Below are 25,522 nucleotides of genomic sequence, written 5' to 3' on the forward strand. Positions count from 1 at the left end.
GACAGCAACCATATGATTTGGGGGGCTACGGACGCTGATAGGATGATCGCTGGCATGGGATTAGTGCCGCTTGGTGTGCGTGCATAATCTCTCTCTCTCTCTCTCTACCCAGAATCCTTTGTGGCCAAGTTTGTCGCGAATTTTCAGTATATACAACGCATTTCGTGGAGTCAAATGTCCATGAGCGACCATTAAAATCATGTGGTTAATATTTAAGTCATGACATTACCAGTCTATTGTGTGCAACTACTAGTTAGAATACGATTTTTTTTCCAGATGCTCTTGGCACTCACCGTCGTGTCTGTTTTGTTTCATTCCATGGGGTACTCCGTTGTTGACAGTCAATGGCATACTTACCTGGCGTAGGGGTTAACCGTGATCATGGAGGCGGTTCCCTCAGGGAGAGGCCCTCCCATTGCACTTCGGCTGGGCTGACACCTGCGATCGCCCCAAATGTGGGCGACTCGGGCGCATAATTTATGTTAGTGGGGGACTGCGTTCGCGCTATCCCCTGACAATGAAACTAAAAAATCAGATCTAATTTCTTACATTGGTCATCTCTAGTGAGAAATCGCGCAGATCCGCCTCATGTGAGAACAATGTGGGTTTCCTAACTAGATTTTCAGGGAAATGTCGACCATTGATCAAGTTATTATTATTTATTAAAAATGGACAGGTTTTCGATGTACTAAGCAATGAAATAATCGAGAGTTGGCCAGATCCACAGGTCACCTGTACTTGTCGAGTACTGACGCCCTCACACGCCGCGTTTCGCATAAAAGAAAACCCATTGGTTGACAGCAACCATATGATTTGGGGGGCTACGGACGCTGATAGGATGATCGCTGGCATGGGATTAGTGCCGCTTGGTGTGCGTGCATAATCTCTCTCTCTCTCTCTCTACCCAGAATCCTTTGTGGCCAAGTTTGTCGCGAATTTTCAGTATATACAACGCATTTCGTGGAGTCAAATGTCCATGAGCGACCATTAAAATCATGTGGTTAATATTTAAGTCATGACATTACCAGTCTATTGTGTGCAACTACTAGTTAGAATACGATTTTTTTTCCAGATGCTCTTGGCACTCACCGTCGTGCCTGTTTTGTTTCATTCCATGGGGTACTCCGTTGTTGACAGTCAATGGCATACTTACCTGGCGTAGGGGTTAACCGTGATCTCTAGGCCTGCTTTCTGCTGTTGGTATAACCATTGTCCAGCTTCCTGCTACTGGTGACTTGACTGCTGATCAACCCTTATCCTTGCTGCTTCTCTTTGGTGAGTAATTGCTTGATTGTTTCTGGTTACTGTATTTGTTGTTGTCTCCCCGGGTGTGTGCCATCTTTGGCCCCCGGGGAAAGTCCGGAAGCTGCCGTGAAGAGAAGACACTGCGAAGCGCTCCTGAAGAAACCAGCTCCTGTCTCGTTCTGCTCTGCTTGGTGAGTCTTACCCATTTTTTGTCTGCTTGTCGCTAGTTTTCTACTTGGCGTCCTGTGTATCCTGTGTGGTTGGTGTCACCTATCTGGAGGACTGGCCTTTGCGCCGTTTCCCAAATCCTCCCCCGATTGTTGATCACTGCTCTGACGAGAATGAGGCGAGATTCCTCTATCTCGGTCACGTTGACTGAACCTGTCAAACCAGTTGACCTGTTCAAAAGAATTAAAGAGTTAGGTATTAATATTGACGACTTGACGTGTGTCCAGCCTCTGCCTGGTAACAAGTATGATATAACATTCACTTCATTCAGCAAAAGAAGAGAAAATGAACGGAAATTTGAAAAGATGCATGGCGTAGAAGATTGCAAAAATTTTACTGAGTACACGATCGTCACCCTTTTCCATATCCCATCTGAGACCAACGACAACGAAATTCGGTACACTCTTAGCCAATATGGCGAGGTCTTGGCCTCCCGCTTCTGTACCTACCACTTCGCTCCAAAAGTGTTCAATGGTAACCGCCAATATAAAATGAAATTGAGATCTAACATTCCATCTGCGTTACGTATCTCCGGACGTAATGTTTGGGTTTCATACATGGGACAAGTGAGAACATGCAACAGATGCCAGCAATCAGGTCACTTATCCAAAGACTGCAAAACCACCATTTGCAACAGATGCCTTGAGCATGGCCATTCGACAAATGACTGTGACAAAACCATTGTGTGCACTATCTGCCACAAACCCGGTCACATCGCTCGGAATTGCAAAATCTCCTTTGCTAACCAAGTCTCTAAAAGTCCCTCATGGGCAAATGCGCCACCAATGTCCTCTAGCTGCAAATGTGGAAACTTCGTTGCAGCCTTGGACATCAAGTGCATGTACTGCTCAGATCTGGTCCCTCCAAAAGAAGCAACTATAGAATCATGTACCAAGTGCTCCAAAAAATCCGAATCCCCATATGTAGAAGTCGCATGCCAGGACTGTTTACCCACCATTGAAGATATGGTCATAGAAAATACCACCGGAGAAAACACAACCGCCAACACAACCACCAACCCTCCGTCTGAGTCTCCTGTTCATGCTCCCACGGCCTCTTCTAGGTTACCAGTTACCAAATCAAACGAACCATCTGTTACCCAAAAACAGACACCCAAGATCCCAGCCAACACGGAGAATATGACCAATGAAATGGATCAACCAACACCAGCCCACAGTAGTGGTGAAAGCTCTCAATCATCATATGAGACTGCCATAGTCACACTGCCGCAGCCAGCTACAGCCCACCCTGGTCCAGAAAACACGAAACCTCCAACAGAAGATAGAAAAAGACACTTCTCAGATGATGGTCAAACAGATGAAAGTGCAAAAAAAATGAAACCACCGGAAGTGACCAAACTTCATGAAATTGTTACTAAAAATGCTAAGTTTACTTGCAACCAGTTCGCCAGCATTGGTTGCGAATTCATTGCTGAATCCTTTGCCAGCCTGCGTTCCCACTGTAAGAAGGAACATGGAGAGAGGGGAGTGAAATTATTTTGTCCGGTGTCAGCCTGCAAATTTTCCTCCGGCACAACATTGGCTTGGACAAAACATGTACACACAACACATACACACTTCTTATCGCAGCAGACGATAGAAAGTTTACAGCAGTGTCTCACCCTTAACCAGTAATATCATGACTACCATCGCCTCTATAAACATCCAGGGACTACGCAACCAAGCCTCCAGACTCGCCTTCTTTAACCACTGCCATAGCGCCAAATTCGACCTTATCTGCATCCAGGAAACGTATATGAGCTCTTGTGATGATGCGGAGCAATGGGAGATGGAATGGGGTGGACGCATCCTGTATAGCCTTGGGTCTAAACACTCAAGAGGCGTGGCCATCCTTTTCTCTCCAGCCTTCCAAGCGAAGTACAATGAAGTTCATACGGATTCTGAAGGCAGAGTTGTTTCTGTCTCCATCACGCATGGCACCACTTCCTTTCGTTTGTGTTCTGTCTATGCCCCCAATAATCCTCAGGCTCGCATTAGCTTCTTCGGTCCTCTTGCTCAATATTTGCCCCCAAACAAAGAGACAATCCTATGTGGTGATTTCAATTGTGTCAGTGATCCACTGCTTGACAAACTTGGTGGACTTGATAGCCCAGAAGTCCGGGCCGGCTCTGATGTCCTTAATTCCATCTGCTCTGACTATAATATCACTGATCACTGGCGCATTTCCCATCCCTCAACGAAGGAATTCACCTGGAGGAGTGCCAACAACGCTTCTGCATCTAGAATTGACAAGTTTCTGACCCCCAAAAACATGACCACTGAATCTAAAATCATTCCTTGTCCATTCTCTGACCATGAATTCATCACCTGTGTACTCAAGATGCCAACATCCATCGCAAGAGGTCGAGGTGTATGGAAGTGTAATATCTCAACCCTCCAAGACCCTGTAGTCAGGAGTAGCATAAGAAAACACATCCAACAATGGAAGACCCTTAAACCTGCCTTTGACTCTATTTTGGACTGGTGGGACACAGTCAAGGCTCGGGCCAAATCACTAATCACCACGCACTCAAAACGCATATCGCAAGACAATAGAGCAAAGCTGAACAAACTTCTTCATCATTTTAAAGAACTGACACATAAGCTTAACTCGGGAGACCGTACTCGGGCTACCCTGGGATCCTACCACATTACCAAAAAGAAAATTCATGACTTACAGCTTAGGAAACTGGAAGGGGCGAAAATCCGCTCGCGAGCACAACTTATTCAAGAGCAGGAAAGATGGTCAAGCGTCTTTTTAACTACAGAACGCAGACGTGGCAAGAGCAAGCTGGTCTCCAGTGTTATCAATGCTGAAGGCAAAGTGGTGTCAGATCCGGATGAAGTCCCATCTGTCTTTGCCCAATTTTATAGTAAATTATATACATCACAACCAAACTTAGACTGCAAGGAGCAAGATTTCTTCCTGGGCAAGCTCACCAGGTCTTTCTCTGACATGCAAAAACAACAACTTGACAAACCAATTATACAGAAAGAGTTACATGATGCTCTGAAGAACATGAAAGATAATAAGACCCCGGGCTTGGATGGTCTTCCCAAAGAATTTTATATGCTCTTCTGGGAAGATCTAGGAGAAGATTTCACCCAAGTTATTAATATCGCCATGACACAAGGTCAACTATCCACCTCCCAGCGTCAGGGTCTAATCACCCTGGTGAATAAGCCTTCACCCCAAGAAGGTAATCATCACGAAGCAGTGCGCCCTGGGGATAAAAGACCTATATCCCTTCTTAACGTTGACTACAAAATCGTCACGAAAGCTCTCGCCACCCGTTTATATTCTGTTCTTCCATCTGTTATCGGGCCTTTCCAAACCTGTGGTGTTGCTGGGCGGTCAATTCACCAAAACGTGCGCATCCTGAGAGATTTCACCACTTTTGCTAATAGCAGAGGCTTTGGCAGTGCTATCGTTTCTTTGGATCAGAAAAAAGCCTTTGATAGGGTTGAGTGGAAATTCCTATATAAAACCCTCATGCAGCTGAATTGCGGCTCACTCTTCTGTTCTTACATCAAGACGATCTACAATGATATCATGAGTTCGGTCACCGTCAATGGGCATGTGTCCCCTGCCTTTTCTTTATCTAGGGGTGTCCGTCAGGGCTGCCCACTCTCACCTTTGCTGTACATCATTTTCATGGAGCCGCTTGCAGCAGCTGTGCAGAGTTCAACCGAAATCAAAGGTGTGAAACTACCTGGATCAAAAACTGAATGCAAACTTCTCCAATATGCAGATGACTCCACAGCTCTGGTTACTGATAATAAGTCGTTCAAGGCTCTGTTCCAACTTTTTGAGAGATTTGGTACTGCTTCGGGCTCTGAACTCAATATGACGAAATGCAAAGGTCTCTTCCTAGGAAGCTGGAGAAACCGTTCAGACAAGCCTTATAACATTGACTGGACGGGGGTCAGAATCAAAATCAATGGCTTCTGGTTTGGGAGCATCGATATGAGTGCCGTCAATTGGGACAGTTGCGTCAAGAAGTTTAAAACCACTCTTACTCAATGGGAGAAGAGACGTCTCTCAATGGTCGGAAAAGTCATCGTCATAAACAACCTCGTTACCGCACCACTTTGGTACATTGCACACATCTACAATATTCCCAACTCTGTCATTCAGACGCTCACTCCTCTGGTTTTCAACTTCATGTGGTCTGGGAAGAAAGAATTTATAAAGCGGGAAACTTTCTATCTGCCTCTACAAGAAGGGGGATTGGGCCTGGTTAACATCCAAATGAAGGCTGATGCCATTTTTATTCAAAGTTCCTGTAGTTCTATGGTGTCGGATCTCCCAGATCGCTTCTTCCCTCTGTCCTGGGCGAATAAAAACCTTCTAGCAATTCTGGCTCTGCCTTGGTCTAACCTGTATCCGCACTTTTCTGACCCACCACAATGGCATGCTCACCTCAGAAAGTCTTGTCAACAAAACCATGCGACACTCTGCACATCCAACTGGACGATCATATCTACAAAATCTGTGTATTCCACTCTCCTTGAGAAACTATCGCATACCCCACACGTCATCTTGAAAGCTCCCCACATGAACTGGAGTAAAATTTTCGCATCGTGCCACAGTCCTCTTCTGGATAACCTGTTGAAGGAGCTGGCCTGGAAAATCGTTCACAAGGCTCTGAAGACAAAGAGCACCCTATATCATTGGGGATGCATAACTTCTCGCTCCTGCCCAAGAGTTGACTGCTCACAAGTAGAGACTCTCGACCACCTGTTCTTAGAATGTGACACACCATCCTTGCTCTGGTCCTGGCTCGAACACTATATCCGTCATAACACCGGAATCACCATTATCTGCAGCAAAAATCTTGTGTACTATGGGATTCTCGCCTCACCACTCCAAGCTCACATTCAGGCCGTCATATTGTACATGGTTAATGTTATTAAACATGAAATCTGGAAATCCAGATGCTACGCCAACTTTGAAAAACAGCATGTCACATATGCAGAAGTCCTCATAAACACCAAGAGGTATATTAGTTCCAGAATCGAAGCCGACATCAATAATGAGGACACCGATACCGTCTCGGAAAAATGGCAATTCCTCATCGAAAAGACCAACTCCAAAGTGAAATCTAAACTTTAGGGTTCTGTTTTTCTGTCTTTTGTTTCATCTTTCCTGTTGTCTGTTAGCCTTTTATTTATTTATTTGTCGTGCTTTTGGTTTAACAACTGTTTCAAAAGATCAGGCAGGGAGGATCGTAACCTCGTGTGCCTAGACCCAGCGTGGCTGGCCTGCCTAGGGTGCACAGTTGTAGGTTAGAGTAGATTTTCCTTTGTTTTTGTTGTTGTTGGTATTCTTTGTCTTAGAGTAGGGTTTTTTTTTGCCACCCTAAAACAAAAATAGGCAGTTCCCTCAGGGAGAGGCCCTCCCATTGCACTTCGGCTGGGCTGACACCTGCGATCGCCCCAAATGTGGGCGACTCGGGCGCATAATTTATGTTAGTGGGGGACTGCGTTCGCGCTATCCCCTGATAATGAAACTAAAAAATCAGATCTAATTTCTTACATTGGTCATCTCTAGTGAGAAATCGCGCAGATCCGCCTCATGTGAGAACAATGTGGGTTTCCTAACTAGATTTTCAGGGAAATGTCGACCATTGATCAAGTTATTATTATTTATTAAAAATGGACAGGTTTTCGATGTACTAAGCAATGAAATAATCGAGAGTTGGCCAGATCCACAGGTCACCTGTACTTGTCGAGTACTGACGCCCTCACACGCCGCGTTTCGCATAAAAGAAAACCCATTGGTTGACAGCAACCATATGATTTGGGGGGCTACGGACGCTGATAGGATGATCGCTGGCATGGGATTAGTGCCGCTTGGTGTGCGTGCATAATCTCTCTCTCTCTCTACCCAGAATCCTTTGTGGCCAAGTTTGTCGCGAATTTTCAGTATATACAACGCATTTCGTGGAGTCAAATGTCCATGAGCGACCATTAAAATCATGTGGTTAATATTTAAGTCATGACATTACCAGTCTATTGTGTGCAACTACTAGTTAGAATACGATTTTTTTTCCAGATGCTCTTGGCACTCACCGTCGTGTCTGTTTTGTTTCATTCCATGGGGTACTCCGTTGTTGACAGTCAATGGCATACTTACCTGGCGTAGGGGTTAACCGTGATCATGGAGGCGGTTCCCTCAGGGAGAGGCCCTCCCATTGCACTTCGGCTGGGCTGACACCTGCGATCGCCCCAAATGTGGGCGACTCGGGCGCATAATTTATGTTAGTGGGGGACTGCGTTCGCGCTATCCCCTGATAATGAAACTAAAAAATCAGATCTAATTTCTTACATTGGTCATCTCTAGTGAGAAATCGCGCAGATCCGCCTCATGTGAGAACAATGTGGGTTTCCTAACTAGATTTTCAGGGAAATGTCGACCATTGATCAAGTTATTATTATTTATTAAAAATGGACAGGTTTTCGATGTACTAAGCAATGAAATAATCGAGAGTTGGCCAGATCCACAGGTCACCTGTACTTGTCGAGTACTGACGCCCTCACACGCCGCGTTTCGCATAAAAGAAAACCCATTGGTTGACAGCAACCATATGATTTGGGGGGCTACGGACGCTGATAGGATGATCGCTGGCATGGGATTAGTGCCGCTTGATGTGCGTGCATAATCTCTCTCTCTCTCTACCCAGAATCCTTTGTGGCCAAGTTTGTCGCGAATTTTCAGTATATACAACGCATTTCGTGGAGTCAAATGTCCATGAGCGACCATTAAAATCATGTGGTTAATATTTAAGTCATGACATTACCAGTCTATTGTGTGCAACTACTAGTTAGAATACGATTTTTTTTCCAGATGCTCTTGGCACTCACCGTCGTGTCTGTTTTGTTTCATTCCATGGGGTACTCTGTTGTTGACAGTCAATGGCATACTTACCTGGCGTAGGGGTTAACCGTGATCATGGAGGCGGTTCCCTCAGGGAGAGGCCCTCCCATTGCACTTCGGCTGGGCTGACACCTGCGATCGCCCCAAATGTGGGCGACTCGGGCGCATAATTTATGTTAGTGGGGGACTGCGTTCGCGCTATCCCCTGATAATGAAACTAAAAAATCAGATCTAATTTCTTACATTGGTCATCTCTAGTGAGAAATCGCGCAGATCCGCCTCATGTGAGAACAATGTGGGTTTCCTAACTAGATTTTCAGGGAAATGTCGACCATTGATCAAGTTATTATTATTTATTAAAAATGGACAGGTTTTCGATGTACTAAGCAATGAAATAATCGAGAGTTGGCCAGATCCACAGGTCACCTGTACTTGTCGAGTACTGACGCCCTCACACGCCGCGTTTCGCATAAAAGAAAACCCATTGGTTGACAGCAACCATATGATTTGGGGGGCTACGGACGCTGATAGGATGATCGCTGGCATGGGATTAGTGCCGCTTGGTGTGCGTGCATAATCTCTCTCTCTCTCTACCCAGAATCCTTTGTGGCCAAGTTTGTCGCGAATTTTCAGTATATACAACGCATTTCGTGGAGTCAAATGTCCGTGAGCGACCATTAAAATCATGTGGTTAATATTTAAGTCATGACATTACCAGTCTATTGTGTGCAACTACTAGTTAGAATACGATTTTTTTTCCAGATGCTCTTGGCACTCACCGTCGTGTCTGTTTTGTTTCATTCCATGGGGTACTCCGTTGTTGACAGTCAATGGCATACTTACCTGGCGTAGGGGTTAACCGTGATCATGGAGGCGGTTCCCTCAGGGAGAGGCCCTCCCATTGCACTTCGGCTGGGCTGACACCTGCGATCGCCCCAAATGTGGGCGACTCGGGCGCATAATTTATGTTAGTGGGGGACTGCGTTCGCGCTATCCCCTGATAATGAAACTAAAAAATCAGATCTAATTTCTTACATTGGTCATCTCTAGTGAGAAATCGCGCAGATCCGCCTCATGTGAGAACAATGTGGGTTTCCTAACTAGATTTTCAGGGAAATGTCGACCATTGATCAAGTTATTATTATTTATTAAAAATGGACAGGTTTTCGATGTACTAAGCAATGAAATAATCGAGAGTTGGCCAGATCCACAGGTCACCTGTACTTGTCGAGTACTGACGCCCTCACACGCCGCGTTTCGCATAAAAGAAAACCCATTGGTTGACAGCAACCATATGATTTGGGGGGCTACGGACGCTGATAGGATGATCGCTGGCATGGGATTAGTGCCGCTTGATGTGCGTGCATAATCTCTCTCTCTCTCTACCCAGAATCCTTTGTGGCCAAGTTTGTCGCGAATTTTCAGTATATACAACGCATTTCGTGGAGTCAAATGTCCATGAGCGACCATTAAAATCATGTGGTTAATATTTAAGTCATGACATTACCAGTCTATTGTGTGCAACTACTAGTTAGAATACGATTTTTTTTCCAGATGCTCTTGGCACTCACCGTCGTGTCTGTTTTGTTTCATTCCATGGGGTACTCCGTTGTTGACAGTCAATGGCATACTTACCTGGCGTAGGGGTTAACCGTGATCATGGAGGCGGTTCCCTCAGGGAGAGGCCCTCCCATTGCACTTCGGCTGGGCTGACACCTGCGATCGCCCCAAATGTGGGCGACTCGGGCGCATAATTTATGTTAGTGGGGGACTGCGTTCGCGCTATCCCCTGATAATGAAACTAAAAAATCAGATCTAATTTCTTACATTGGTCATCTCTAGTGAGAAATCGCGCAGATCCGCCTCATGTGAGAACAATGTGGGTTTCCTAACTAGATTTTCAGGGAAATGTCGACAATTGATCAAGTTATTATTATTTATTAAAAATGGACAGGTTTTCGATGTACTAAGCAATGAAATAATCGAGAGTTGGCCAGATCCACAGGTCACCTGTACTTGTCGAGTACTGACGCCCTCACACGCCGCGTTTCGCATAAAAGAAAACCCATTGGTTGACAGCAACCATATGATTTGGGGGGCTACGGACGCTGATAGGATGATCGCTGGCATGGGATTAGTGCCGCTTGGTGTGCGTGCATAATCTCTCTCTCTCTCTACCCAGAATCCTTTGTGGCCAAGTTTGTCGCGAATTTTCAGTATATACAACGCATTTCGTGGAGTCAAATGTCCATGAGCGACCATTAAAATCATGTGGTTAATATTTAAGTCATGACATTACCAGTCTATTGTGTGCAACTACTAGTTAGAAAACGATTTTTTTCCAGATGCTCTTGGCACTCACCGTCGTGTCTGTTTTGTTTCATTCCATGGGGTACTCCGTTGTTGACAGTCAATGGCATACTTACCTGGCGTAGGGGTTAACCGTGATCATGGAGGCGGTTCCCTCAGAGAGAGGCCCTCCCATTGCACTTCGGCTGGGCTGACACCTGCGATCGCCCCAAATGTGGGCGACTCGGGCGCATAATTTATGTTAGTGGGGGACTGCGTTCGCGCTATCCCCTGATAATGAAACTAAAAAATCAGATCTAATTTCTTACATTGGTCATCTCTAGTGAGAAATCGCGCAGATCCGCCTCATGTGAGAACAATGTGGGTTTCCTAACTAGATTTTCAGGGAAATGTCGACCATTGATCAAGTTATTATTATTTATTAAAAATGGACAGGTTTTCGATGTACTAAGCAATGAAATAATCGAGAGTTGGCCAGATCCACAGGTCACCTGTACTTGTCGAGTACTGACGCCCTCACACGCCGCGTTTCGCATAAAAGAAAAACCCATTGGTTGACAGCAACCATATGATTTGGGGGGCTACGGACGCTGATAGGATGATCGCTGGCATGGGATTAGTGCCGCTTGGTGTGCGTGCATAATCTCTCTCTCTCTCTACCCAGAATCCTTTGTGGCCAAGTTTGTCGCGAATTTTCAGTATATACAACGCATTTCGTGGAGTCAAATGTCCATGAGCGACCATTAAAATCATGTGGTTAATATTTAAGTCATGACATTACCAGTCTATTGTGTGCAACTACTAGTTAGAATACGATTTTTTTTCCAGATGCTCTTGGCACTCACCGTCGTGTCTGTTTTGTTTCATTCCATGGGGTACTCCGTTGTTGACAGTCAATGACATACTTACCTGGCGTAGGGGTTAACCGTGATCATGGAGGCGGTTCCCTCAGGGAGAGGCCCTCCCATTGCACTTCGGCTGGGCTGACACCTGCGATCGCCCCAAATGTGGGCGACTCGGGCGCATAATTTATGTTAGTGGGGGACTGCGTTCGCGCTATCCCCTGATAATGAAACTAAAAAATCAGATCTAATTTCTTACATTGGTCATCTCTAGTGAGAAATCGCGCAGATCCGCCTCATGTGAGAACAATGTGGGTTTCCTAACTAGATTTTCAGGGAAATGTCGACCATTGATCAAGTTATTATTATTTATTAAAAATGGACAGGTTTTCGATGTACTAAGCAATGAAATAATCGAGAGTTGGCCAGATCCACAGGTCACCTGTACTTGTCGAGTACTGACGCCCTCACACGCCGCGTTTCGCATAAAAGAAAACCCATTGGTTGACAGCAACCATATGATTTGGGGGGCTACGGACGCTGATAGGATGATCGCTGGCATGGGATTAGTGCCGCTTGGTGTGCGTGCATAATCTCTCTCTCTCTCTACCCAGAATCCTTTGTGGCCAAGTTTGTCGCCAATTTTCAGTATATACAACGCATTTCGTGGAGTCAAATGTCCATGAGCGACCATTAAAATCATGTGGTTAATATTTAAGTCATGACATTACCAGTCTATTGTGTGCAACTACTAGTTAGAATACGATTTTTTTTCCAGATGCTCTTGGCACTCACCGTCGTGTCTGTTTTGTTTCATTCCATGGGGTACTCCGTTGTTGACAGTCAATGGCATACTTACCTGGCGTAGGGGTTAACCGTGATCATGGAGGCGGTTCCCTCAGGGAGAGGCCCTCCCATTGCACTTCGGCTGGGCTGACACCTGCGATCGCCCCAAATGTGGGCGACTCGGGCGCATAATTTATGTTAGTGGGGGACTGCGTTCGCGCTATCCCCTGATAATAAAACTAAAAAATCAGATCTAATTTCTTACATTGGTCATCTCTAGTGAGAAATCGCGCAGATCCGCCTCATGTGAGAACAATGTGGGTTTCCTAACTAGATTTTCAGGGAAATGTCGACCATTGATCAAGTTATTATTATTTATTAAAAATGGACAGGTTTTCGATGTACTAAGCAATGAAATAATCGAGAGTTGGCCAGATCCACAGGTCACCTGTACTTGTCGAGTACTGACGCCCTCACACGCCGCGTTTCGCATAAAAGAAAACCCATTGGTTGACAGCAACCATATGATTTGGGGGGCTACGGACGCTGATAGGATGATCGCTGGCATGGGATTAGTGCCGCTTGGTGTGCGTGCATAATCTCTCTCTACCCAGAATCCTTTGTGGCCAAGTTTGTCGCGAATTTTCAGTATATACAACGCATTTCGTGGAGTCAAATGTCCATGAGCGACCATTAAAATCATGTGGTTAATATTTAAGTCATGACATTACCAGTCTATTGTGTGCAACTACTAGTTAGAATACGATTTTTTTCCAGATGCTCTTGGCACTCACCGTCGTGTCTGTTTTGTTTCATTCCATGGGGTACTCCGTTGTTGACAGTCAATGGCATACTTACCTGGCGTAGGGGTTAACCGTGATCTCTAGGCCTGCTTTCTGCTGTTGGTATAACCATTGTCCAGCTTCCTGCTACTGGTGACTTGACTGCTGATCAACCCTTATCCTTGCTGCTTCTCTTTGGTGAGTAATTGCTTGATTGTTTCTGGTTACTGTATTTGTTGTTGTCTCCCCGGGTGTGTGCCATCTTTGGCCCCCGGGGAAAGTCCGGAAGCTGCCGTGAAGAGAAGACACTGCGAAGCGCTCCTGAAGAAACCAGCTCCTGTCTCGTTCTGCTCTGCTTGGTGAGTCTTACCCATTATTTGTCTGCTTGTCGCTAGTTTTCTACTTGGCGTCCTGTGTATCCTGTGTGGTTGGTGTCACCTATCTGGAGGACTGGCCTTTGCGCCGTTTCCCAAATCCTCCCCCGATTGTTGATCACTGCTCTGACGAGAATGAGGCGAGATTCCTCTATCTCGGTCACGTTGACTGAACCTGTCAAACCAGTTGACCTGTTCAAAAGAATTAAAGAGTTAGGTATTAATATTGACGACTTGACGTGTGTCCAGCCTCTGCCTGGTAACAAGTATGATATAACATTCACCTCATTCAGCAAAAGAAGAGAAAATGAACGGAAATTTGAAAAGATGCATGGCGTAGAAGATTGCAAAAATTTTACTGAGTACACGATCGTCACCCTTTTCCATATCCCATCTGAGACCAACGACAACGAAATTCGGTACACTCTTAGCCAATATGGCGAGGTCTTGGCCTCCCGCTTCTGTACCTACCACTTCGCTCCAAAAGTGTTCAATGGTAACCGCCAATATAAAATGAAATTGAGATCTAACATTCCATCTGCGTTACGTATCTCCGGACGTAATGTTTGGGTTTCATACATGGGACAAGTGAGAACATGCAACAGATGCCAGCAATCAGGTCACTTATCCAAAGACTGCAAAACCACCATTTGCAACAGATGCCTTGAGCATGGCCATTCGACAAATGACTGTGACAAAACCATTGTGTGCACTATCTGCCACAAACCCGGTCACATCGCTCGGAATTGCAAAATCTCCTTTGCTAACCAAGTCTCTAAAAGTCCCTCATGGGCAAATGCGCCACCAATGTCCTCTAGCTGCAAATGTGGAAACTTCGTTGCAGCCTTGGACATCAAGTGCATGTACTGCTCAGATCTGGTCCCTCCAAAAGAAGCAACTATAGAATCATGTACCAAGTGCTCCAAAAAATCCGAATCCCCATATGTAGAAGTCGCATGCCAGGACTGTTTACCCACCATTGAAGATATGGTCATAGAAAATACCACCGGAGAAAACACAACCGCCAACACAACCACCAACCCTCCGTCTGAGTCTCCTGTTCATGCTCCCACGGCCTCTTCTAGGTTACCAGTTACCAAATCAAACGAACCATCTGTTACCCAAAAACAGACACCCAAGATCCCAGCCAACACGGAGAATATGACCAATGAAATGGATCAACCAACACCAGCCCACAGTAGTGGTGAAAGCTCTCAATCATCATATGAGACTGCCATAGTCACACTGCCGCAGCCAGCTACAGCCCACCCTGGTCCAGAAAACACGAAACCTCCAACAGAAGATAGAAAAAGACACTTCTCAGATGATGGTCAAACAGATGAAAGTGCAAAAAAAATGAAACCACCGGAAGTGACCAAACTTCATGAAATTGTTACTAAAAATGCTAAGTTTACTTGCAACCAGTTCGCCAGCATTGGTTGCGAATTCATTGCTGAATCCTTTGCCAGCCTGCGTTCCCACTGTAAGAAGGAACATGGAGAGAGGGGAGTGAAATTATTTTGTCCGGTGTCAGCCTGCAAATTTTCCTCCGGCACAACATTGGCTTGGACAAAACATGTACACACAACACATACACACTTCTTATCGCAGCAGACGATAGAAAGTTTACAGCAGTGTCTCACCCTTAACCAGTAATATCATGACTACCATCGCCTCTATAAACATCCAGGGACTACGCAACCAAGCCTCCAGACTCGCCTTCTTTAACCACTGCCATAGCGCCAAATTCGACCTTATCTGCATCCAGGAAACGTATATGAGCTCTTGTGATGATGCGGAGCAATGGGAGATGGAATGGGGTGGACGCATCCTGTATAGCCTTGGGTCTAAACACTCAAGAGGCGTGGCCATCCTTTTCTCTCCAGCCTTCCAAGCGAAGTACAATGAAGTTCATACGGATTCTGAAGGCAGAGTTGTTTCTGTCTCCATCACGCATGGCACCACTTCCTTTCGTTTGTGTTCTGTCTATGCCCCCAATAATCCTCAGGCTCGCATTAGCTTCTTCGGTCCTCTTGCTCAATATTTGCCCCCAAACAAAGAGACAATCCTATGTGGTGATTTCAATTGTGTCAGTGATCCACTGCTTGACAAACTTGGTGGACTTGATAGCCCAGAAGTCCGGGCCGGCTCTGATGTCCTTAATTCCATCTGCTCTGACTATAATATCACTGATCACTGGCGCATTTCCCATCCCTCAACGAAGGAATTCACCTGGAGGAGTGCCAACAACGCTTCTGCATCTAGAATTGACAAGTTTCTGACCCCCAAAAACATGACCACTGAATCTAAAATCATTCCTTGTCCATTCTCTGACCATGAATTCATCACCTGTGTACTCAAGATGCCAACATCCATCGCAAGAGGTCGAGGTGTATGGAAGTGTAATATCTCAACCCTCCAAGACCCTGTAGTCAGGAGTAGCATAAGAAAACACATCCAACAATGGAAGACCCTTAAACCTGCCTTTGACTCTATTTTGGACTGGTGGGACACAGTCAAGGCTCGGGCCAAATCACTAATCACCACGCACTCAAAACGCATATCGCAAGACAATAGAGCAAAGCTGAACAAACTTCTTCATCATTTTAAAGAACTGACACATAAGCTTAACTCGGGAGACCGTACTCGGTCTACCCTGGGATCCTACCACATTACCAAAAAGAAAATTCATGACTTACAGCTTAGGAAACTGGAAGGGGCGAAAATCCGCTCGCGAGCACAACTTATTCAAGAGCAGGAAAGATGGTCAAGCGTCTTTTTAACTACAGAACGCAGACGTGGCAAGAGCAAGCTGGTCTCCAGTGTTATCAATGCTGAAGGCAAAGTGGTGTCAGATCCGGATGAAGTCCCATCTGTCTTTGCCCAATTTTATAGTAAATTATATACATCACAACCAAACTTAGACTGCAAGGAGCAAGATTTCTTCCTGGGCAAGCTCACCAGGTCTTTCTCTGACATGCAAAAACAACAACTTGACAAACCAATTATACAGAAAGAGTTACATGATGCTCTGAAGAACATGAAAGATAATAAGACCCCGGGCTTGGATGGTCTTCCCAAAGAATTTTATATGCTCTTCTGGGAAGATCTAGGAGAAGATTTCACCCAAGTTATTAATATCGCCATGACACAAGGTCAACTATCCACCTCCCAGCGTCAGGGTCTAATCACCCTGGTGAATAAGCCTTCACCCCAAGAAGGTAATCATCACGAAGCAGTGCGCCCTGGGGATAAAAGACCTATATCCCTTCTTAACGTTGACTACAAAATCGTCACGAAAGCTCTCGCCACCCGTTTATATTCTGTTCTTCCATCTGTTATCGGGCCTTTCCAAACCTGTGGTGTTGCTGGGCGGTCAATTCACCAAAACGTGCGCATCCTGAGAGATTTCACCACTTTTGCTAATAGCAGAGGCTTTGGCAGTGCTATCGTTTCTTTGGATCAGAAAAAAGCCTTTGATAGGGTTGAGTGGAAATTCCTATATAAAACCCTCATGCAGCTGAATTGCGGCTCACTCTTCTGTTCTTACATCAAGACGATCTACAATGATATCATGAGTTCGGTCACCGTCAATGGGCATGTGTCCCCTGCCTTTTCTTTATCTAGGGGTGTCCGTCAGGGCTGCCCACTCTCACCTTTGCTGTACATCATTTTCATGGAGCCGCTTGCAGCAGCTGTGCAGAGTTCAACCGAAATCAAAGGTGTGAAACTACCTGGATCAAAAACTGAATGCAAACTTCTCCAATATGCAGATGACTCCACAGCTCTGGTTACTGATAATAAGTCGTTCAAGGCTCTGTTCCAACTTTTTGAGAGATTTGGTACTGCTTCGGGCTCTGAACTCAATATGACGAAATGCAAAGGTCTCTTCCTAGGAAGCTGGAGAAACCGTTCAGACAAGCCTTATAACATTGACTGGACGGGGGTCAGAATCAAAATCAATGGCTTCTGGTTTGGGAGCATCGATATGAGTGCCGTCAATTGGGACAGTTGCGTCAAGAAGTTTAAAACCACTCTTACTCAATGGGAGAAGAGACGTCTCTCAATGGTCGGAAAAGTCATCGTCATAAACAACCTCGTTACCGCACCACTTTGGTACATTGCACACATCTACAATATTCCCAACTCTGTCATTCAGACGCTCACTCCTCTGGTTTTCAACTTCATGTGGTCTGGGAAGAAAGAATTTATAAAGCGGGAAACTTTCTATCTGCCTCTACAAGAAGGGGGATTGGGCCTGGTTAACATCCAAATGAAGGCTGATGCCATTTTTATTCAAAGTTCCTGTAGTTCTATGGTGTCGGATCTCCCAGATCGCTTCTTCCCTCTGTCCTGGGCGAATAAAAACCTTCTAGCAATTCTGGCTCTGCCTTGGTCTAACCTGTATCCGCACTTTTCTGACCCACCACAATGGCATGCTCACCTCAGAAAGTCTTGTCAACAAAACCATGCGACACTCTGCACATCCAACTGGACGATCATATCTACAAAATCTGTGTATTCCACTCTCCTTGAGAAACTATCGCATACCCCACACGTCATCTTGAAAGCTCCCCACATGAACTGGAGTAAAATTTTCGCATCGTGCCACAGTCCTCTTCTGGATAACCTGTTGAAGGAGCTGGCCTGGAAAATCGTTCACAAGGCTCTGAAGACAAAGAGCACCCTATATCATTGGGGATGCATAACTTCTCGCTCCTGCCCAAGAGTTGACTGCTCACAAGTAGAGACTCTCGACCACCTGTTCTTAGAATGTGACACACCATCCTTGCTCTGGTCCTGGCTCGAACACTATATCCGTCATAACACCGGAATCACCATTATCTGCAGCAAAAATCTTGTGTACTATGGGATTCTCGCCTCACCACTCCAAGCTCACATTCAGGCCGTCATATTGTACATGGTTAATGTTATTAAACATGAAATCTGGAAATCCAGATGCTACGCCAACTTTGAAAAACAGCATGTCACATATGCAGAAGTCCTCATAAACACCAAGAGGTATATTAGTTCCAGAATCGAAGCCGACATCAATAATGAGGACACCGATACCGTCTCGGAAAAATGGCAATTCCTCATCGAAAAGACCAACTCCAAAGTGAAATCTAAACTTTAGGGTTCTGTTTTTCTGTCTTTTGTTTCATCTTTCCTGTTGTCTGTTAGCCTTTTATTTATTTATTTGTCGTGCTTTTGGTTTAACAACTGTTTCAAAAGATCAGGCAGGGAGGATCGTAACCTCGTGTGCCTAGACCCAGCGTGGCTGGCCTGCCTAGGGTGCACAGTTGTAGGTTAGAGTAGATTTTCCTTTGTTTTTGTTGTTGTTGGTATTCTTTGTCTTAGAGTAGGGTTTTTTTTTGCCACCCTAAAACAAAAATAGGCGGTACCCTCAGGGAGAGGCCCTCCTATTGCACTTCGGCTGGGCTGACACCTGCGATCGCCCCAAATGTGGGCGACTCGGGCGCATAATTTATGTTAGTGGGGGACTGCGTTCGCGCTATCCCCTGATAATGAAACTAAAAAATCAGATCTAATTTCTTACATTGGTCATCTCTAGTGAGAAATCGCGCAGATCCGCCTCATGTGAGAACAATGTGGGTTTCCTAACTAGATTTTCAGGGAAATGTCGACCATTGATCAAGTTATTATTATTTATTAAAAATGGACAGGTTTTCGATGTACTAAGCAATGAAATAATCGAGAGTTGGCCAGATCCACAGGTCACCTGTACTTGTCGAGTACTGACGCCCTCACACGCCGCGTTTCGCATAAAAGAAAACCCATTGGTTGACAGCAACCATATGATTTGGGGGGCTACGGACGCTGATAGGATGATCGCTGGCATGGGATTAGTGCCGCTTGGTGTGCGTGCATAATCTCTCTCTCTCTCTACCCAGAATCCTTTGTGGCCAAGTTTGTCGCGAATTTTCAGTATATACAACGCATTTCGTGGAGTCAAATGTCCATGAGCGACCATTAAAATCATGTGGTTAATATTTAAGTCATGACATTACCAGTCTATTGTGTGCAACTACTAGTTAGAATACGATTTTTTCCAGATGCTCTTGGCACTCACCGTCGTGTCTGTTTTGTTTCATTCCATGGGGTACTCCGTTGTTGACAGTCAATGGCATACTTACCTGGCGTAGGGGTTAACCGTGATCATGGAGGCGGTTCCCTCAGGGAGAGGCCCTCCCATTGCACTTCGGCTGGGCTGACACCTGCGATCGCCCCAAATGTGGGCGACTCGGGCGCATAATTTATGTTAGTGGGGGACTGCGTTCGCGCTATCCCCTGATAATGAAACTAAAAAATCAGATCTAATTTCTTAAATTGGTCATCTCTAGTGAGAAATCGCGCAGATCCGCCTCATGTGAGAACAATGTGGGTTTCCTAACTAGATTTTCAGGGAAATGTCGACCATTGATCAAGTTATTATTATTTATTAAAAATGGACAGGTTTTCGATGTACTAAGCAATGAAATAATCGAGAGTTGGCCAGATCCACAGGTCACCTGTACTTGTCGAGTACTGACGCCCTCACACGCCGCGTTTCGCATAAAAGAAAACCCATTGGTTGACAGCAACCATATGATTTGGGGGGCTACGGACGCTGATAGGATGATCGCTGGCATGGGATTAGTGCCGCTTGGTGTGCGTGCATAATCTCTCTCTCTCTCTACCCAGAATCCTTTGTGGCCAAGTTTGTCGCGAATTTTCAGTATATACAACGCATTTCGTGGAGTCAAATGTCCATGAGCGACCATTAAAATCATGTGGTTAATATTTAAGTCATGACATTACCAGTCTATTGTGTGCAACTACTAGTTAGAATACGATTTTTTCCAGATGCTCTTGGCACTCACCGTCGTGTCTGTTTTGTTTCATTCCATGGGGTACTCCGTTGTTGACAGTCAATGGCATACTTACCTGGCGTAGGGGTTAACCGTGATCATGGAGGCGGTTCCCTCAGGGAGAGGCCCTCCCATTGCACTTCGACTGGGCTGACACCTGCGATCGCCCCAAATGTGGGCGACTCGGGCGCATAATTTATGTTAGTGGGGGACTGCGTTCGCGCTATCCTCTGATAATGAAACTAAAAAATCAGATCTAATTTCTTACATTGGTCATCTCTAGTGAGAAATCGCGCAGATCCGCCTCATGTGAGAACAATGTGGGTTTCCTAACTAGATTTTCAGGGAAATGTCGACCATTGATCAAGTTATTATTATTTATTAAAAATGGACAGGTTTTCGATGTACTAAGCAATGAAATAATCGAGAGTTGGCCAGATCCACAGGTCACCTGTACTTGTCGAGTACTGACGCCCTCACACGCCGCGTTTCGCATAAAAGAAAACCCATTGGTTGACAGCAACCATATGATTTGGGGGGCTACGGACGCTGATAGGATGATCGTTGGCATGGGATTAGTGCCGCTTGGTGTGCGTGCATAATCTCTCTCTCTCTCTCTCTCTACCCAGAATCCTTTGTGGCCAAGTTTGTCGCGAATTTTCAGTATATACAACGCATTTCGTGGAGTCAAATGTCCATGAGCGACCATTAAAATCATGTGGTTAATATTTAAGTCATGACATTACCAGTCTATTGTGTGCAACTACTAGTTAGAATACGATTTTTTCCAGATGCTCTTGGCACTCACCGTCGTGTCTGTTTTGTTTCATTCCATGGGGTACTCCGTTGTTGACAGTCAATGGCATACTTACCTGGCGTAGGGGTTAACCGTGATCATGGAGGCGGTTCCCTCAGGGAGAGGCCCTCCCATTGCACTTCGGCTGGGCTGACACCTGCGATCGCCCCAAATGTGGGCGACTCGGGCGCATAATTTATGTTAGTGGGGGACTGCGTTCGCGCTATCCCCTGATAATGAAACTAAAAAATCAGATCTAATTTCTTACATTGGTCATCTCTAGTGAGAAATCGCGCAGATCCGCCTCATGTGAGAACAATGTGGGTTTCCTAACTAGATTTTCAGGGAAATGTCGACCATTGATCAAGTTAATATTATTTATTAAAAATGGACAGGTTTTCGATGTACTAAGCAATGAAATAATCGAGAGTTGGCCAGATCCACAGGTCACCTGTACTTGTCGAGTACTGACGCCCTCACACGCCGCGTTTCGCATAAAAGAAAACCCATTGGTTGACAGCAACCATATGATTTGGGGGGCTACGGACGCTGATAGGATGATCGCTGGCATGGGATTAGTGCCGCTTGGTGTGCGTGCATAATCTCTCTCTCTCTCTACCCAGAATCCTTTGTGGCCAAGTTTGTCGCGAATTTTCAGTATATACAACGCATTTCGTGGAGTCAAATGTCCATGAGCGACCATTAAAATCATGTGGTTAATATTTAAGTCATGACATTACCAGTCTATTGTGTGCAACTACTAGTTAGAATACGATTTTTTCCAGATGCTCTTGGCACTCACCGTCGTGTCTGTTTTGTTTCATTCCATGGGGTACTCCGTTGTTGACAGTCAATGGCATACTTACCTGGCGTAGGGGTTAACCGTGATCATGGAGGCGGTTCCCTCAGGGAGAGGCCCTCCCATTGCACTTCGGCTGGGCTGACACCTGCGATCGCCCCAAATGTGGGCGACTCGGGCGCATAATTTATGTTAGTGGGGGACTGCGTTCGCGCTATCCTCTGATAATGAAACTAAAAAATCAGATCTAATTTCTTACATTGGTCATCTCTAGTGAGAAATCGCGCAGATCCGCCTCATGTGAGAACAATGTGGGTTTCCTAACTAGATTTTCTGGGAAATGTCGACCATTGATCAAGTTATTATTATTTATTAAAAATGGACAGGTTTTCGATGTACTAAGCAATGAAATAATCGAGAGTTGGCCAGATCCACAGGTCACCTGTACTTGTCGAGTACTGACGCCCTCACACGCCGCGTTTCGCATAAAAGAAAACCCATTGGTTGACAGCAACCATATGATTTGGGGGGCTACGGACGCTGATAGGATGATCGTTGGCATGGGATTAGTGCCGCTTGGTGTGCGTGCATAATCTCTCTCTCTCTCTCTCTCTCTCTCTACCCAGAATCCTTTGTGGCCAAGTTTGTCGCGAATTTTCAGTATATACAACGCATTTCGTGGAGTCAAATGTCCATGAGCGACCATTAAAATCATGTGGTTAATATTTAAGTCATGACATTACCAGTCTATTGTGTGCAACTACTAGTTAGAATACGATTTTTTCCAGATGCTCTTGGCACTCACCGTCGTGTCTGTTTTGTTTCATTCCATGGGGTACTCCGTTGTTGACAGTCAATGGCATACTTACCTGGCGTAGGGGTTAACCGTGATCATGGAGGCGGTTCCCTCAGGGAGAGGCCCTCCCATTGCACTTCGGCTGGGCTGACACCTGCGATCGCCCCAAATGTGGGCGACTCGGGCGCATAATTTATGTTAGTGGGGGACTGCGTTCGCGCTATCCCCTGATAATGAAACTAAAAAATCAGATCTAATTTCTTACATTGGTCATCTCTAGTGAGAAATCGCGCAGATCCGCCTCATGTGAGAACAATGTGGGTTTCCTAACTAGATTTTCAGGGAAATGTCGACCATTGATCAAGTTATTATTATTTATTAAAAATGGACAGGTTTTCGATGTACTAAGCAATGAAATAATCGAGAGTTGGCCAGATCCACAGGTCACCTGTACTTGTCGAGTACTGACGCCCTCACACGCCGCGTTTCGCATAAAAGAAAACCCATTGGTTGACAGCAACCATATGATTTGGGGGGCTACGGACGCTGATAGGATGATCGCTGGCATGGGATTAGTGCCGCTTGGTGTGCGTGCATAATCTCTCTCTCTCTCTACCCAGAATCCTTTGTGGCCAAGTTTGTCGCGAATTTTCAGTATATACAACGCATTTCGTGGAGTCAAATGTCCATGAGCGACCATTAAAATCATGTGGTTAATATTTAAGTCATGACATTACCAGTCTATTGTGTGCAACTACTAGTTAGAATACGATTTTTTCCAGATGCTCTTGGCACTCACCGTCGTGTCTGTTTTGTTTCATTCCATGGGGTACTCCGTTGTTGACAGTCAATGGCATACTTACCTGGCGTAGGGGTTAACCGTGATCATGGAGGCGGTTCCCTCAGGGAGAGGCCCTCCCATTGCACTTCGGCTGGGCTGACACCTGCGATCGCCCCAAATGTGGGCGACTCGGGCGCATAATTTATGTTAGTGGGGGACTGCGTTCGCGCTATCCCCTGATAATGAAACTAAAAAATCAGATCTAATTTCTTACATTGGTCATCTCTAGTGAGAAATCGCGCAGATCCGCCTCATGTGAGAACAATGTGGGTTTCCTAACTAGATTTTCAGGGAAATGTCGACCATTGATCAAGTTATTATTATTTATTAAAAATGGACAGGTTTTCGATGTACTAAGCAATGAAATAATCGAGAGTTGGCCAGATCCACAGGTCACCTGTACTTGTCGAGTACTGACGCCCTCACACGCCGCGTTTCGCATAAAAGAAACCCCATTGGTTGACAGCAACCATATGATTTGGGGGGCTACGGACGCTGATAGGATGATCGCTGGCATGGGATTAGTGCCGCTTGGTGTGCGTGCATAATCTCTCTCTCTCTACCCAGACTCCTTTGTGGCCAAGTTTGTCGCGAATTTTCAGTATATACAACGCATTTCGTGGAGTCAAATGTCCATGAGCGACCATTAAAATCATGTGGTTAATATTTAAGTCATGACATTACCAGTCTATTGTGTGCAACTACTAGTTAGAATACGATTTTTTCCAGATGCTCTTGGCACTCACCGTCGTGTCTGTTTTGTTTCATTCCATGGGGTACTCCGTTGTTGACAGTCAATGGCATACTTACCTGGCGTAGGGGTTAACCGTGATCATGGAGGCGGTTCCCTCAGGGAGAGGCCCTCCCATTGCACTTCGGCTGGGCTGACACCTGCGATCGCCCCAAATGTGGGCGACTCGGGCGCATAATTTATGTTAGTGGGGGACTGCGTTCGCGCTATCCCCTGATAATGAAACTAAAAAATCAGATCTAATTTCTTACATTGGTCATCTCTAGTGAGAAATCGCGCAGATCCGCCTCATGTGAGAACAATGTGGGTTTCCTAACTAGATTTTCAGGGAAATGTCGACCATTGATCAAGTTATTATTATTTATTAAAAATGGACAGGTTTTCGATGTACTAAGCAATGAAATAATCGAGAGTTGGCCAGATCCACAGGTCACCTGTACTTGTCGAGTACTGACGCCCTCACACGCCGCGTTTCGCATAAAAGAAAACCCATTGGTTGACAGCAACCATATGATTTGGGGGGCTACGGACGCTGATAGGATGATCGCTGGCATGGGATTAGTGCCGCTTGGTGTGCGTGCATAATCTCTCTCTCTCTCTACCCAGAATCCTTTGTGGCCAAGTTTGTCGCGAATTTTCAGTATATACAACGCATTTCGTGGAGTCAAATGTCCATGAGCGACCATTAAAATCATGTGGTTAATATTTAAGTCATGACATTACCAGTCTATTGTGTGCAACTACTAGTTAGAATACGATTTTTTCCAGATGCTCTTGGCACTCACCGTCGTGTCTGTTTTGTTTCATTCCATGGGGTACTCCGTTGTTGACAGTCAATGGCATACTTACCTGGCGTAGGGGTTAACCGTGATCATGGAGGCGGTTCCCTCAGGGAGAGGCCCTCCCATTGCACTTCGGCTGGGCTGACACCTGCGATCGCCCCAAATGTGGGCGACTCGGGCGCATAATTTATGTTAGTGGGGGACTGCGTTCGCGCTATCCCCTGATAATGAAACTAAAAAATCAGATCTAATTTCTTACATTGGTCATCTCTAGTGAGAAATCGCGCAGATCCGCCTCATGTGAGAACAATGTGGGTTTCCTAACTAGATTTTCAGGGAAATGTCGACCATTGATCAAGTTATTATTATTTATTAAAAATGGACAGGTTTTCGATGTACTAAGCAATGAAATAATCGAGAGTTGGCCAGATCCACAGGT

General features: G+C 45.5%; 16 non-coding genes and 2 pseudogenes across 16 annotated transcripts; all 18 read left to right on the forward strand.

Moving 5' to 3' along the window:
• Positions 1 to 349: 349 nt before the first annotated feature.
• Positions 350 to 514, forward strand: LOC146750637 (U1 spliceosomal RNA). Its single transcript, XR_014930286.1, has one exon. It is a non-coding gene; the product is annotated as a U1 spliceosomal RNA (small nuclear RNA).
• A 6,284-nt stretch (positions 515 to 6,798) lies between these two features.
• On the forward strand, positions 6,799 to 6,976 carry LOC144362792 (U1 spliceosomal RNA; annotated as a pseudogene).
• A 627-nt stretch (positions 6,977 to 7,603) lies between these two features.
• On the forward strand, positions 7,604 to 7,768 carry LOC144362796 (U1 spliceosomal RNA). The gene has a single exon (XR_013422625.1). It is a non-coding gene; the product is annotated as a U1 spliceosomal RNA (small nuclear RNA).
• Positions 7,769 to 8,395: 627 nt separating this feature from the next.
• Positions 8,396 to 8,560, forward strand: LOC144362791 (U1 spliceosomal RNA). The gene has a single exon (XR_013422621.2). It is a non-coding gene; the product is annotated as a U1 spliceosomal RNA (small nuclear RNA).
• Positions 8,561 to 9,187: 627 nt separating this feature from the next.
• On the forward strand, positions 9,188 to 9,352 carry LOC144362795 (U1 spliceosomal RNA). The gene has a single exon (XR_013422624.1). It is a non-coding gene; the product is annotated as a U1 spliceosomal RNA (small nuclear RNA).
• Positions 9,353 to 9,979: 627 nt separating this feature from the next.
• Positions 9,980 to 10,144, forward strand: LOC144362794 (U1 spliceosomal RNA). The gene has a single exon (XR_013422623.1). It is a non-coding gene; the product is annotated as a U1 spliceosomal RNA (small nuclear RNA).
• Positions 10,145 to 10,770: 626 nt separating this feature from the next.
• Positions 10,771 to 10,935, forward strand: LOC146750638 (U1 spliceosomal RNA). The gene has a single exon (XR_014930605.1). It is a non-coding gene; the product is annotated as a U1 spliceosomal RNA (small nuclear RNA).
• A 628-nt stretch (positions 10,936 to 11,563) lies between these two features.
• Positions 11,564 to 11,728, forward strand: LOC144362790 (U1 spliceosomal RNA). Its single transcript, XR_013422620.2, has one exon. It is a non-coding gene; the product is annotated as a U1 spliceosomal RNA (small nuclear RNA).
• A 627-nt stretch (positions 11,729 to 12,355) lies between these two features.
• Positions 12,356 to 12,520, forward strand: LOC144362789 (U1 spliceosomal RNA). The gene has a single exon (XR_013422619.1). It is a non-coding gene; the product is annotated as a U1 spliceosomal RNA (small nuclear RNA).
• Positions 12,521 to 18,836: 6,316 nt separating this feature from the next.
• Positions 18,837 to 18,971, forward strand: LOC146750639 (U1 spliceosomal RNA; annotated as a pseudogene).
• Positions 18,972 to 19,596: 625 nt separating this feature from the next.
• On the forward strand, positions 19,597 to 19,761 carry LOC146750640 (U1 spliceosomal RNA). The gene has a single exon (XR_014930287.1). It is a non-coding gene; the product is annotated as a U1 spliceosomal RNA (small nuclear RNA).
• A 625-nt stretch (positions 19,762 to 20,386) lies between these two features.
• Positions 20,387 to 20,551, forward strand: LOC146750641 (U1 spliceosomal RNA). The gene has a single exon (XR_014930641.1). It is a non-coding gene; the product is annotated as a U1 spliceosomal RNA (small nuclear RNA).
• A 631-nt stretch (positions 20,552 to 21,182) lies between these two features.
• On the forward strand, positions 21,183 to 21,347 carry LOC146750642 (U1 spliceosomal RNA). The gene has a single exon (XR_014930288.1). It is a non-coding gene; the product is annotated as a U1 spliceosomal RNA (small nuclear RNA).
• Positions 21,348 to 21,972: 625 nt separating this feature from the next.
• Positions 21,973 to 22,137, forward strand: LOC146750643 (U1 spliceosomal RNA). Its single transcript, XR_014930515.1, has one exon. It is a non-coding gene; the product is annotated as a U1 spliceosomal RNA (small nuclear RNA).
• Positions 22,138 to 22,774: 637 nt separating this feature from the next.
• On the forward strand, positions 22,775 to 22,939 carry LOC146750644 (U1 spliceosomal RNA). The gene has a single exon (XR_014930289.1). It is a non-coding gene; the product is annotated as a U1 spliceosomal RNA (small nuclear RNA).
• Positions 22,940 to 23,564: 625 nt separating this feature from the next.
• On the forward strand, positions 23,565 to 23,729 carry LOC146750645 (U1 spliceosomal RNA). Its single transcript, XR_014930290.1, has one exon. It is a non-coding gene; the product is annotated as a U1 spliceosomal RNA (small nuclear RNA).
• A 623-nt stretch (positions 23,730 to 24,352) lies between these two features.
• On the forward strand, positions 24,353 to 24,517 carry LOC146750646 (U1 spliceosomal RNA). The gene has a single exon (XR_014930291.1). It is a non-coding gene; the product is annotated as a U1 spliceosomal RNA (small nuclear RNA).
• A 625-nt stretch (positions 24,518 to 25,142) lies between these two features.
• On the forward strand, positions 25,143 to 25,307 carry LOC146750647 (U1 spliceosomal RNA). The gene has a single exon (XR_014930292.1). It is a non-coding gene; the product is annotated as a U1 spliceosomal RNA (small nuclear RNA).
• Positions 25,308 to 25,522: the final 215 nt, after the last annotated feature.

The sequence above is a fragment of the Saccoglossus kowalevskii genome, chromosome 1, assembly GCF_978046115.1.
Source record: "Saccoglossus kowalevskii chromosome 1, keSacKowa6.1, whole genome shotgun sequence".
NCBI classification, from domain to species: domain Eukaryota; kingdom Metazoa; phylum Hemichordata; class Enteropneusta; family Harrimaniidae; genus Saccoglossus; species Saccoglossus kowalevskii.